At 38.0% G+C, this 14117-nt stretch overlaps 1 protein-coding gene across 1 annotated transcript in view; it reads right to left on the bottom strand.

Annotated features, from left to right (window-relative positions):
* PIP5K1C (phosphatidylinositol-4-phosphate 5-kinase type 1 gamma) overlaps positions 1-12600 on the bottom strand; it is a 211173-nt gene extending 198573 nt beyond the window's left edge. The window contains exon 1 of the mRNA XM_072601039.1: positions 12514-12600. The gene's annotated coding sequence lies outside the window, so the exon portion shown is untranslated. The remainder of the gene's footprint in view (positions 1-12513) is intronic.
* Positions 12601-14117: the final 1517 nt, after the last annotated feature.

Here is a 14117-nt window from a genome sequence, read left to right as displayed (position 1 = left end):
AATATTTTATAGTGACTCCTCTAGCTTTAGATGGGATTTCTCTTTCTATCTCTTGCTGTTGGACTTTGTTAGTAACATATAGAAGTGCAGAAGATTTGTGTGGGTTTATTTTGTAACCTGCAACTTTGCCAAAGTTGTTAATTATTTCAAGTAGTTTTTTACTTGAATCTCTGAGATTCTCTAAGTATATCATCATATCATGTGCAAAAAGTGATAACTTAGTTTTTTCTTTGCCTATTCTAATTCCTTCAATTTCTTTATCTTCTCTAATTGCTACAGCTAACATTTCTAGTATCATATTGAATAATAGTGATAATGGGAATCCGTGTTTCACCCCTGATCTTATTGGAGATGCATCTAGCTTATCTCCATTTCATATGCCTCATTTCTTATGAAGACTTAATCCCTCAAAAGGAGTCCTCACTGCATCCTGGGCCATCTCCGGGTATCTTGATCTATATATGTCCCCTGGACCCAGATGGCTCTGAAAAAGAAAATGAGGCCACTGACTTTGCACAGCCCTTTTTCACTTAATTCCAATTCACTAGCATTACTTCCTTGAGGTCATGGTCCTCTTCAAGAATGAAGGATGAACAGCAACTTTTGTGAGGAGAAAAGGAGCTGCTCACTGAGGACAAAATTTGTAGTTGGGTGACTTCTTCCTTCCTTCCTTCCTTCCTTCCTTCCTTCCTTCCTTCCTTCCTTCCTTCCTTCCTTCCTTCCTTCCTTCCTTCTTTCCTTCCTTCCTTCTTTCCTTTCTTCCTTCCTTTCCCTCTGTCCACATAGGGTATCACACATTTACCTGTGGGTACTCTGCCTGAAGAGAATGTACATTTTAATCTCTGAGACCTTTGTTTCTCTTAAAGACCAACCTTAACCCCGAATCACTTGGCTTCTCATTGATTGGCCAGCAATAGGTCCTAGGCCAAGCTCTATGCAGCAGCGGCAGCAGCAGCAGCAAAAGGAAAGCTTGTATATAGGGAGAAGCTGAAAATAAGAAAAAGGAAGTGTTATAGTATAAGCATTCTGCTGGAGAAAGTGGGAGAGTGTACAAGTAGAAAGTTAACCTTGGTAAAGAGAAGGACTATTTTTCTTTAGAAATTGGACTGAGCCTTTCCCCCAAGATGGCACCAAAGGTGAAGAAGGAAGCCTTTGTCCCCTCCAAGACAGAAGCCAAGTTCAAGGCCTTGAAGGCCAAGAAGGCGGTGTTGAAGGGTATCCATAGCCACAAAGAAAAGAATATCTGAACATCCCCCACCTTCCAGTGACCTAAGACACTAAGACTAAGAAGGCAGCGCAAATAACCTCTGAAAAGTGCCCCTTGGAGAAACAAGCTTGATCACTATGCCATCGTTGTTTCCCTTGACCACTGAGTCTGCTATGAAGAAGATTGAGGACAACAACACTCTAGCTTTCATTGTGGATGTCAAGGCCAACAAGCATCAGATCAAGCAGTCAGTAAAGAAGCTGTATGACATTGATGTGGCCAAGGTCAACACATTGATCCAGCCTGATGGAGAGAAGAAAGCTTATGTCCAGTTTGCTCCAGACTATGATGCTTTGGATGTTGCCAACAAAATTGGAATCATCTAAACTGTGTCCAGCTGTCTCACTGCATCTACAATAAAAAGTTTTCCCCAATAAAAAAAAAGAAAAAGAAATTGGACTGAAGTGAAAGAGGGAAAATTTCTGAATGATGTGAGATAAGAGGAGGCAAAAGGGGAACTCTTAGGAATGGCTTCAATTTTTTTTCATTGAATAATAAAATGAAGCCCTCAAAGTGAGTGTCATGGAAAGCTTGGAGAGAGACAAGGTTTGGAACAAGTGATGTAGAGAGTAGGACAACCAAAATGATTAGGGAGGAATAGAATGCTTTCTTTGCTTAAGGGGAGCCTCCAGGTGAAATTAGAAAACATAAACTCATGTGAACCCATTCAGCATGGTTTCATAATTTCCTCCATCTCCTTTCAGCAGCTTGTGAATGGGAGCAAAGGAGATAGATGGTGGGGGTAATCTGGAGGTGGGGGTTTGGCAAGGTGTTGTTGACAGTAGACCAAGGGCTTTATTCATCTTGGGCTTTATTTAACCTTTTAAAAAAATTTAGTGCTTTGGTTTTTTTTTTAAATGAAGACCCCCCCCCTTTTCTCTATCCCATTTCCCCTTTTCCACTCTTCTCTATTGAGAAAGATAAGTAAAACCTCTGCTACAAACATGTATGGTCAAGCAGAACAAATTCCAGAATTGGTTATGTCAAAACAAAAACCAGGAAAATCAAAAACTTTGTCTCAGTCTTCTGAGTTTATCTCCTCTAGATTTGGAGATGAGCAGCATGTTTCATTATGACTCTTCTCAAACTGTAATTGATCATTATTTCAGGGATCCTAAGTCTTTCACAGTTGATTGTCCTTATAATATTATTGTTATTATGTAAATTGTTCTTTTGGTTCTTCTCACTTCAATTTGCGACAGTTCAAGTCTTCCCAGGTTTCTATGAATCCCTTCTCTTCATAATTTCTTATAGCACAACAGTATCCTGTCACATTCAAATTCAACTATTCCCCAATTGATGGACACACTTTCAGTTTCCAATTTTTGCCACCAAAAAACCCTGCTATGAATATTTTTGTACATATGGGTAGTTAATTTTTTTCTTTTGATCTATTTGGGATGTAGAATAGTAGTGGTATCACCAGGTCAAAGGATATGCACAATTTAATAACTTTGGAGCATAGTTTCAAATTTTTTTTCCAGAATGGATGGACCAGTTCACAACTTCACCAAAAGTGCATTAATATACCCATTTTGCCTCAACTCCTCCAGAATTTCTCATTTTCCTTTTTGTCAACTTTGCCAATCTGATGGGTGTAAGGTAGAACATTTAATGTGTAATTCTATAATTATTAGTGGTTTGAAGCATTTTTTTGTATATATCTATTGTTAGCTTGTATTTCTTCCTCTGAAAACTGCCCGTTTGTATCCTTTGATGATTTATTTACTAGAAAATGGTTCATATTCTTATAAAATTAAATCAGTGCCCTCTATATTTAAGAAGTTAGACCTTTATCAGAGAAACTTGCTGTAAAGATTTTTTTTCTCACTTGCTTCTCTTAATTTTAGCTGAATTAGTTTTGTTTATGCAAAAGTTTTTAATTTTATGTAATCAAAGTTGTCCATTTTATCTTCCATGATTCTTTCTGTCTCTTGTTTGGTCATGAACTCTTCTTCCATTCATAAATCTAGAAGATAATTTCTTCCTTGTTTCTCTAATTTATTCATCCTTTATGTCTAAATTATGTGCTCATGGGGAACTTACCTTGATAGATGGTGTACGATGTTGATTTAGATTAATTTCTTTCATATTGCTGTAAAGTTATCCTAACAGTTTTGTAAAATACTGAGTTCTTGCCAAAAATAGTTGGGATCTTTGGGCTTCTCAAACAATAGATTACTGTGCTCATTTGCATCTACATATTATATACTTAGATACATTTCATTCATCAACCTCTCTATTTCTTAACCAGTATCAAATTGTTTTAATGGTTATGGCTTTGTATTATAATTTGAATTCTGATTCAGCTAGGTCCCTTTCCTTCCCACATTTTTCCCCCATTAATTCCCTGCAGATTCTTAATCTTTTGTTCCTCTAGATGAATTTTTTTCTAGCTCTATAAAGTAATCACTTGGTTGTTTGATTGGTATGGCACTGAATAAGTAAATTAATTGAGATAGTATTATCATTTTTATTATAGCAACGTAACCTAACAACAAGCCATTAACATTCTTTCAGTAAATCCATATTAATTTATGGAAAGAGAATTTTGTAGTTGTGTTCATATGGTTCCTATATGTATTCCAAGTATTTTATGTTTTCCTTAGTTATCTTAAATGAACTTTTTCTTTCTATCTCTTCTTGCCGGATTTCATTGGCAATATACAGAAATATTGATGATTTATGTGGATTTATTTTCTATCCTGCAACTTTGCTGAAATTACCTGTTTCAATTTTTAAAATTGATTTTCAAGAGTTCTGTAAGTAAACCATCATCTCATCTGCTAAAAGTGATAATTTTGTGTTTTCTTTGTTTCCTCTTTACCTATTCTTATTCCCTCAATTTCTTTTTTCTTTACATTGCTATGGCTAGCTATTCTAGCACTTGCATAGTAATAGTGGTAGCGGATATCCTTACTTTATACCTAATCTTTATTGGAAAGACCTCAAGTTTATCCCTATTATTGATAGTTCTGATTCTTGATTTTTAAATAGATACTACTTATATTAAGGAAAGATCCATTTATTTCCATGCTTTCTAATCTTTTTAACAGGAATGACTGCTGTATCTTGGCATATGCTTTTTCTGCATCTATTGATATAATAATGTGATTTTTTTTGTTGTTCTTATTATTAATGTGACCAGTTATGTTTGTAATTTCCCAAATATTGAACCAATCCTACATTCTTGGTGGCAGTATAGTATTGAGTTGGCTCACCAAGAGATCAAGATAGAAAAATGGCAAGTCACTTAACCCCATTTACCTCAGTTCCTCATCTGTAAAATGAACTGGAGAAGGAAATGGTAATCCACTCCGGTATCTTTGCCAAGAAAACCTCAAATGGGGTCAGCGGAGTTAGATGTGACTAAAAAACCAGAAAGCTGGGGGTGTTTGAGGGAATATCATTACGTATAGCAAAATCCCCTAATATAAGGACAGGAGAAGGGGAAGGCCAGGCAGTGAACTCAGTGAAGAAGGAAAATGTCCTGAGAGGTTAATAGATAATAGCCACTAGTATTTGGATAAATTTAAATGATGATGAATTTGACTAGTGTGAACTTCAAAGGGAGAGAATTTGTTTAGTGATGGGAGTAGAAGAGTTTGGAACTGGCAATGGGGAACAAGAAATATATTGACTACTCTAGCCTAAACAGTGATTTTGGGAACATGAAAGAAAGAAGAACTGGTATAAGTAAAGGAAAATGATTTTATCTAGGTTTCAGTGAAAACTGTAAGATGAAGGGAATGAGAATGGAAGAAGTTTAACGTGAAAGGAAGTTTTTTGATCATAGGGTAGGTTTTCCAGAGGGCATGATAGAAAGGGTGGGGAGAGCTGGAGTGGGTCATGCCTGGGGTAGGATTGAGGTAGATAGGAATAAACACTTTCCAGTTGAGGATAGGAAACAGGATTTATACATCTGAAGCCAGAGGTTCAGAATCACTGGGATGGAGCAAGCATAAGGTAGAGGGAGTAGGCTAACTATTGAGGAGTAAGGCCAGGCAGAGTATCATTGTTGGAGAGAGATCTATTGAAGGAGATAACTTCTTAAAATGTTTGAGGTCTTTCCTTTATGTTCAACCTCAGAAGGCTCTTATAATAAGCATGGTCATGAGGAGATATAGGAACCTCATCAGTAAACTACAGAACCTTGCCTGCCCTAGAGAAGACTTCAACTGAAGTGCTTACCTACCCATCTCTCCATAAAGCAATGACGTTCTCATTAAGACCTTCATCACTTCTCTTGGAATATCGTAATGAATTCCTAACTGATATTCCATCTTACATATTCTTTCCTTTGCATAACCTCTAAAACAATTTCCCAAGTGCATTTGTTTTATCTTGTCATTTTACTAAGAAACTATTATGAGATGATCACTAACCAGATGACCCTATTCCTCCACTGGCTCTCTTGCCTTGTAGCTGTAAAAGGAGCAGCAGCCTGATGGCTTTGCTTCCCCTTCTCTCTCTTGCTAGGGGACAAAGAGACTGGTGGTTCCTATCCTTACCTTTGTTCCCTTTAAAATAGTCTTCAGAGAAGTCAGGGACCTTGTGAGTCTATTTTTTCCTCTTCACTTAGTAACCCGAGATATGTGTGGGTCTTACATCTAGCATTGTTCACTGACCTGGGTCTACTTCAAGATAAACTGAGCCAAATAGCAGAAGTGTGGCTTTTCTGCTTCACTCCTCTATGCCTTGAGTCTGGGCAGTCCTCCCTGGGCCTAGAAGAGACAATCCAGTTCTTCTTCTTTATAGAATATTGGGGGGGGGGTCTTGCATTTTTAGGAAAATTGTGAATGATTATATAATGTTATTGTAGTATATAGGCATCATAATGATAGATTAATATGTCTGTGGACCATGCCCTTAATAGCTCAATTTTTACTAGATAAACATGTTCATTATTGAGCTCTGAATTCCCCTATTGTATGTATTCTGATATTCCCCATTAAATATTTCTCTCTTCAGAGAAAAAAAAATGTCCAGGAGAGAAGTGATAAAAGGACTGAGTTGAACTAGGAGAGAGGCTATATGAGTAGAGAGGAGACAAAAACCAAAGGATCATAGGATTGTTGATTTAAAGCTAGAAGAGATCTTATAGGCCTCTGAGACCAACCTCTTCATTTTATAGATGGATGTAGGATGGACAAGTCTTGACAATTGACTGGGTATAGTTGCTGAGAGAGACAAAAGCAAAGATGACCCCAAAGTTCTGAACTTGAGTGAATAGAGGAATGGTTCAATAAAAAGAAACAGGGAAGTTTGGAGGAGGGATGGGATTTAGGGGAAAATATTATATAATGAGTTCTGCTTTGCTAATGGTAAGTTTCAGAAGCCTATGGTTCATCCAGGTGGAGATGTCCAGAAGAAAGTTGACTAGATACATAGATCTGGGAATTATTTGCCTAGAAGTTATCAATTGAATGACACCTGGTGATACTGTTAAGGTAGAATGTAGAGAGCAAAATGTAGAGAGATCCAGAGTCAGTCTACAGCAAACAAACATTAAGTGCTTATAATGTGCCAGGCACTGTGCTAAGGGCTAAGGTCACAAGAGAAGACAATAACAAATGGAATATCATAGGCCATTGGGCCTTGGATACCCAAAATCCACTGGAGCTGACAGTTCAGTGGTGATTCAGGAGGCCTATTCAGGGGCAGGAGCAGTTGCTTGAACTGTAACCAAGCCAGCAGACAAAGGCAAAGGATTATAGTCAACTGAAGGAAGAAGGGGAAACTAAAAGTCATAAAAGTAGTCACCAAGAGCTGGAGTTTTTACAGCAGAGGCTTCATGGGTATTGCCCATAGACACCAGGTCAGATGAGGAGGAGTAGGCCTAGCTTTTGCAGATAGCAAGGTCCAAGAGTAACAAAACTGCTTCTAACAACAAGGAAACATAACCAGCATGAGCACAGTATGATTTAGTTTCAGAATAAACTTCAACAGATTCAAATCTGAACTTACAATCCCCAATGGTAACAAGCAAAATCTCCATTTTCCCAAGGGTCATTAGCAATTAGTGCCTCAAATTTTAGAGCCTTCTGCTTTCATTTAGCTTACTTTAAAAGATTCATGGTGGCAATATCACATTCCTATCCCCCCTTTTTGGAGCCCTAAGGATTGGGACATACCCTTTTAATGGTCCTTCCAGGATATAATTTTATTCTTGAATAATTTCATGCTGCAGAGGTATTTCTATATTCTTATATCATAAAGAATAACCACATAAAGTTTCTTATATCCTCATCTCAGTGGAATAAAAAACCTTCTCAAACCTCTATCCATAACATCAAACCCTTGCCTTTCAAACCCTCCATTCACAATGTGCTAGTGAAGATTCTGACTTCCTTTAACTTTCTACCCATTCTTCTCTCATCCCTACTTGCTTAAACTTTCAATTTCTTTTCCTTTCAGTGGACTTTGATTAAAAGCTTAGCAACTTTGAAACTAACCTTTCACTTTACTCTCCAGTTCCTTACTTCTCTTTACCTTCACTACTTTCTTAAGTACATTTCTCAGTCATGTTCTAGTCTAACATTCTACTGAATCTCTCCTGTGAAACTTTCCATATATAATACCAATTAACTGCTATACTCTGGAGTTGCATAGTCTATTTCAATTTAGGTAAGTTTTTTACTAGTTTACCTAAACAATTAAATTCTCTTTTCAAATTACTTTCAGTTCTGCTTTTTCTCTCATAGTAATCTAACTCATCTTCTACTAGAACAATACATATCATGCCCTACAGAAAGGGAAGAGAAGTGTGTGTGTTGTTTGTACTTAATCTTAATCCTAGCTACAAACCTCAAGAAATCCATTACAATGTTTTAGCAGTTACAAAAAAATCTTTAAATTATAATTCCAGGAAGCAGAGTGCAGCCCAGCACAGGCATGGAGTGGAGTGTAGCACTACATGGGCCAAGCCATAGCAAGGACAGGAATGGAGCAGGCTTCAAGGCACCAAGCCACTGGCAACAGCTGTGGGTCCCAGATCCCTCAACTCACAAACACCAAAGATAGCTTCAAAGGTTAGTGAGAAAGCTCTTTCACTTGGGTGGGAAGGGAACACAGCAGTCTAGCTCCAACCCTAGGAAGCAGTAGTTTCCAATTTTGGAGCCCTGGCCTAAAGCCCCTAGGATAATTGAGCAGCTGATCTGGATCTCAGCCCTGAGGGGCTAACCTAGGGTGAGGAGGAGTGCTGGTGTGGTGGAGCTGGTGGAGGCTGTGGAGAAGGAATCCTGCTCACATACCAGAGCACAGACCAGGAGAGGAATAAACTCCTCTCCCTTGCTTGTGCCTCCTTGGAGGAACTGAGAAGCTACAGGTCCCCTCCCCTTGACAAAGAACTCAAAATCAAGTAACTGACTGGGAAAATGGCCAAAAAAGGGAAAAAGAATAAGACAATAGAAGGTTACTTTCTTGGTGAGCAGGTATTTTCTTCCATCCTTTCAAATGAGGAGGAACAATGCATACCATCAGAGGAAGACATAAAAGTCAAGGCTTCTGAGTCCCAAACCTTGAAAATAAATATGCAATGGTCTCAGGCCATGCAAGAGCTAAAAAAGAATTTTGAAAATCAAGTAAGAGAGGTGGAGGAAAAATTGGGAAAAGAAATGAGAGCAATGCAAGAAAATCATGAAAAGCAAGTCAATACCGTGCTAAAGGAGATCCAAAAAAATGTTGAAGAAATTAACACCTTTAAAAATAGACTAACTCAAATAGCAAAAGAGGTCCAAAAAGCCAATGAGGAGAAGAATGCTTTAAAGAGCAAAATTAGCCAAATGGAAAAGAAGGTTCAAAAACTCATTGAAGAAAATAGTTCTTTAAAAATTAAAATGGAGCAGATGGAAACTAATGACTTTATGAGAAAACAAGAAATTGCAAAATAGAAACAAAAGAATGAAAAAATAGAAGATAATCTGAAATATCTCATTGGAAAAACAACTGACCTGGAAAAGAGATCCAGGAGAGACAATTTAAAAATAATGAGACTACCTGAATGCCATGATCAAAAAACGAGCCTAGACATCATCTCTCATGAAGTTATCAAGGAAAACTGCCCTGATATTCTAGAACCAGAGGGCAAATAAATATTGAAAGAATTCACCAATCACCTCCTGAAAGAGAAACTCCTAGGAATATTGTAGCCAAATTCCAGAGTTCCCAGGTCAAGGAGAAAATATTGCAAGCAGTCAGAAAGAAACAATTTGAGTAGTGTGGAAATACAATAAAGACAACACAAGATCTAGCAACTTCTACATTAAGGGATAAAAGGTCTTGTAATATGATATTCCAGAAGTCAAAGGAACTAGGACTAAAATCAAGAATCACCTACCCAGAAAAACTGAGCATAGTACTTCAGGGAAAAGAATGGTCATTCAATGAAATAGAGGACTTTCAAGCATTCTTGATGTAAAGACCAGAGCTGAATAGAAAATATGACTTTCCAATACAAGAATCAAGAGAAGCATGAAAAGGTAAACAGGAAAGAGAAATCATAAAGGACTTTCAAAAGTTGAATTGTTTACATTCCTACATTGAGAGATAATATTTGTAACTCTTGAAACTTTGCTCAGTATTTGGGTAGTTGGAGGGATTATAAACATATAGACAGAGGGCACAGGGTAAAATGAATAGGAAGGGATGATATCTGAAAAAATAAAATTAAGAGATGAGAGAGGAATATATTGGGAAGAGAAAGGGAGAAATGGAATGGAGCAAATTATCTCTCATAAAAGAGGCAAGAAAAAGCTTTTTCAATGGAGGGGAAAAGGGGAGGAGGTGAGAGGGAAAAAGTGAAGCTTAGTCTCATCACAATTGGCTTAAGGAGGGAATGACATACACACTCAATTTGGTATGAAAATCTATCTTACACTACAGGAAAGTAAGGGAGAAGTGGATGATTGGGCTGTGTGTGGGGGGGTGATAGAAGGGAGGGCAAATGAGAGGGGGAAGTAATTAGAAGTAAACACTTTTGGGGAGGGACAAGGTCAAAAGAGAGAATAGAAAAAATGGGGGGCAGGATAGAATGGAGGGAAATATATTTAGTCTTCCACAACATGACTATTATAGAAGTCTTCTGCATAACTACACATGTATAGCCTATATTGAATTGCTTGCCTTCTCAGTGGGGATGGGTGGAGAGAGAGGAAGGGAAAAAAATTGGAACTCAATGTTTTAGGAAGGAATGTTGAGAATTGTTTTTCATGCAGCTGGGAAATAAGAAATACAAGTAATGGAGTATAGAAATCAATCTTGCCCTACAAGAAAAGAGAGTAGATGGGGATAAGGGAGGGGAGGGGTGTGATAAAAGGGAGGGTAGATTGGGGGAAGGGTAATCAGAATGCATGGTGTTTTGGGGTTGGGGGAGGGGAAAGATGGGGAGAAAATTTGATACTCAAAATCTTGTGGAAATGAATGTTGAAAATAAAAAATAAATAAATAAATTGGAAAAATCAGAAAGAAAAAACAACTAAAAAAATAGTCACCAATGATCACTACAAAAAAAATAAAGAGATTATAATTTGAAAATTTATAGTAAAAATATTATATTTCAGTTGCAATTTTTAGTCTCTAATTGTTTTCTAATGCCATAAATTTCTATAAACCAGGGAACAGACTTTCTTCATTTTTTTGTCTGTCTTTATCTCTGCAATCTCCTACTGTCCAGCTTTGTGAAGGCAGAGAGGAAAAAAGAATATTGTTTTCCTTCTTATCTCTCGCTGAAAGTCTAATAGAAAGTTAATGAGAATAAGTCCCTCCTTAATATTACTGATAGCTGGGAGAGTTGTTCTGAGACTTCAACAGTCTTTCCCATCATTATTAGCTTCCTTTATGGGCTGTTTCATAGCAATTTTTTTTAATAGGTGAAGAAGAAATATATTCCCTTTCAAAGTTCTCCAAGGTAAAAAAAGATTTTGTATCAGCTATAGAACTTCTGAAGGAGAAGTCTCATCAAGCTTACTCTCACTGCTTGCCAAATACCAGTTTTCCTCATGGGTCATCCCAAGTAAATGAAAGTAAAATTTGGGCAACTTGTGGTGTGGGAACAGAAGGAGGTACTGGGGTGGTGGGTGTGGGGCAAATGGTCCAGAAATCCAAGAAGTCATCTGGGATTGGGGAGGAGGAAGTTTGGTGGTAGGTCTTGACAACAGGGCTGGATAAATCAGAAGACAGTTTCCTGAATCTTTTCTGGGCAAATCCAGGGATCAAAAAGGGGGAGGAATGTTCACTTCTAGGATCTGAATACTGAAGCCTTTTCTTATTATCATCTGTAGAGGAGACTATGGAATTAATCTTTGTCTTGGTGGCCTCCTCATGCCACAAGAAATAACTCTTCATTTCTTTGGAGTGTTTATCCTCAATTTCCTGCCCCCCCCCAAGTGAATAATTTGGTTAGGTCAAATGACCCTTCCTTTGGAAATTACAAGGCCAGATCATCTCAAGTATAAAAATGTCATTTAGATGAATACCTATTGGCTTATATACCATATAATTTAAACATTTTAGCTGGGGGCTTCCCTTGGGCTGGCTTAGATTGGTCTGAACTCTTTTTGTAACACTGCAGGGATTATACACAGAAACAAGACAGATGAGACACAGACATGTTTCCAGGGTTGCCCTGCAATCAAGGCAGCAGGCCTTACTGCCCTGACTGGGTAGAGATTTCATAGAATACCAGAGGCATTGTTGCTAATCCTTTCCCTGTCCGAGGTATCCCGTGGTTTAGCTGTCCCTTTGCTTTCCATTGACTCTCAGTCAAACTGACCAAGTGGATGTGGTTGTCTTGGGAAGCCTAGTTACAGACATAGTCCTCAACTTAGCAATCTCAATGAAACTCAGGAAACCCTAACAGGGAATCCTTTCTGGCAGTCCACAGCATTACAATTGGTAGCCCTTGCTATCCTGACCGCTATTCTCAAGACAGTCTCAGGACATCTGCTATGAATCATAGTGCCAGGATGCCAGGACAAGTGGCTAGTTTATGCCTGAGGAATGTTAATAGAATGGTTAAGGATTCATAGTGCAAGGGGAGACAGACTCAAAACACCCTCAGAGACACAAAGCAGACAGACAGATGAATACTTGTTGAAGTCAATTAGTGAAACAGTCAAACCTCTTCTTCAGCTGATCAGGCTATGGAGACTGTCATTCATGGATCAGTTCTAATTTACTAGTTCTAATTTACCCAAGCAGCAATCCCATCTGCTTAAAAAAATCAAATAGAAATAAATTCTACTCACCCAATTCCTGACTCCTATTAGGGGTGCAGGCGTCACAACTCTGAAATGATCCAATGACTCTGTCCACTTGAATCTCACTGCTGCCACCAGCTGTGGGTATAGCAAGAATAACTAGACCCCAGAGCATCAAAATTGTCTTGGGGTTTGTTGAGTTCACCAGCAAGGGAGCCCTATCTACAGACTATCCAATGGAAAAAAAGGACAAAAGCTATATGTGCTTAAACCTTAAAGGAGAAGGAAAGCTTCAGGCCAAAGGAGACTGGAAGGGAATATTGTCAGAGCTAGCTGATTAGATAAGATACCTAGAGCTGAATGACCAAGCTGATTCTTGAAATCAGGGAATCTTTGAAGTCTTCCTGAACAGATGTTATAATACAGGATGTCCCTGTGGAAGGGTCAGTGGGATGGGGAGTTTGGCAAGGAGGTCCTTTAATGAGTGAACTAATGCTAACACAAGATGGGGCAGTTGTGCTCAGTTCATTGAGATGGAGAGAGTCGTCCTTAGTTTGTCATCCACAGAACTTACAATGGAAAAAGAAATATAAATAACTAGGTATATAGAATATAGATACCAAGTAGACAGAAACTGCTATCAGAGGAAAGATCACTAGCAGCTCAAGAGACTGGCAAAGGCCTCCTCAGGGATGCCGATAGCTAGTTGGTAGAAGGAAAATTATCCAACAAAGAAGACTGAGAAAAAGGGATTGGAGACAGATTGGAGGAGGACTAAGAGAGAACAATGTCACAGAAGCCAATAGAAGAGATAGGGTCTAGAACAAGAGCCTGGACAACCATGTCAAAAGCTGTAGAGAGATCAAGAAGGATGAGGACTGGGAAGTGACTGAAAAAATTGTGATATATGAATGTAATTGTAGAGTACTGTGCTATAAGAAATGATGAGCAGGCAGACTTCAGAAAAACGTAGAAAGACGTATGAACTGATGCTGAGTGAAGTGAGCAGAGCCAGGAGAAAATTGTACACAGTAATAGCAACATTATTTGATGACTAACTTTGATATACTTAGTTATTCTCAGCAGTGCAAGGATAAAAGACAACTCCAAAAGACTCATTTTCATGATGGAAAATGCTATCCACATCCAGAAAAAGAACTATGGAATCTGAATGCAGATTGAGAAATAATATTTGCTCTCTTTTTGTTTCTTCTTTCTTGTTCCTTCCATTGGTTTTAATTCTTCTTCACAATATGAATAATGTGAAAAATATGTTTAATAGGAATGTATATGTAGAGTTTATATCAGATTGCATACCATCTTGGGGAGGAAGGGAGAGGGAAGGGGAGAAAATTAAGAACACAAAATCTTATGGAAGTGAATGTTGAAAAATAAAAATTAAATTAATAAAAAAAAGGATGAGAACTGAGAAAAATCATTGGATTAAATAATTAAGGGATTGTTGGTAACTTTAGAGAGAGAGCAGTTTCAATTGAGCAGCAATGACAAGAAGCCAGACTGCAAGAGATTGAGAAGTGAGTTGGAGGAGAGGCAAGATATATAGACAGCCCTTTCTAGGACTTTGACTGTGAAAGAAGGAAGAGACATCAGACAATTTCTGCAGGGGATTTTAAGGCACAGATAGCATGAGC

Source organism: Notamacropus eugenii, chromosome 4, assembly GCF_028372415.1.
Source record: "Notamacropus eugenii isolate mMacEug1 chromosome 4, mMacEug1.pri_v2, whole genome shotgun sequence".
Classification (NCBI taxonomy): Eukaryota; Metazoa; Chordata; class Mammalia; order Diprotodontia; family Macropodidae; genus Notamacropus; species Notamacropus eugenii.
Note: the sequence above shows the minus strand (reverse complement) of the source record. Positions and strands in the feature narration are given on the sequence as shown.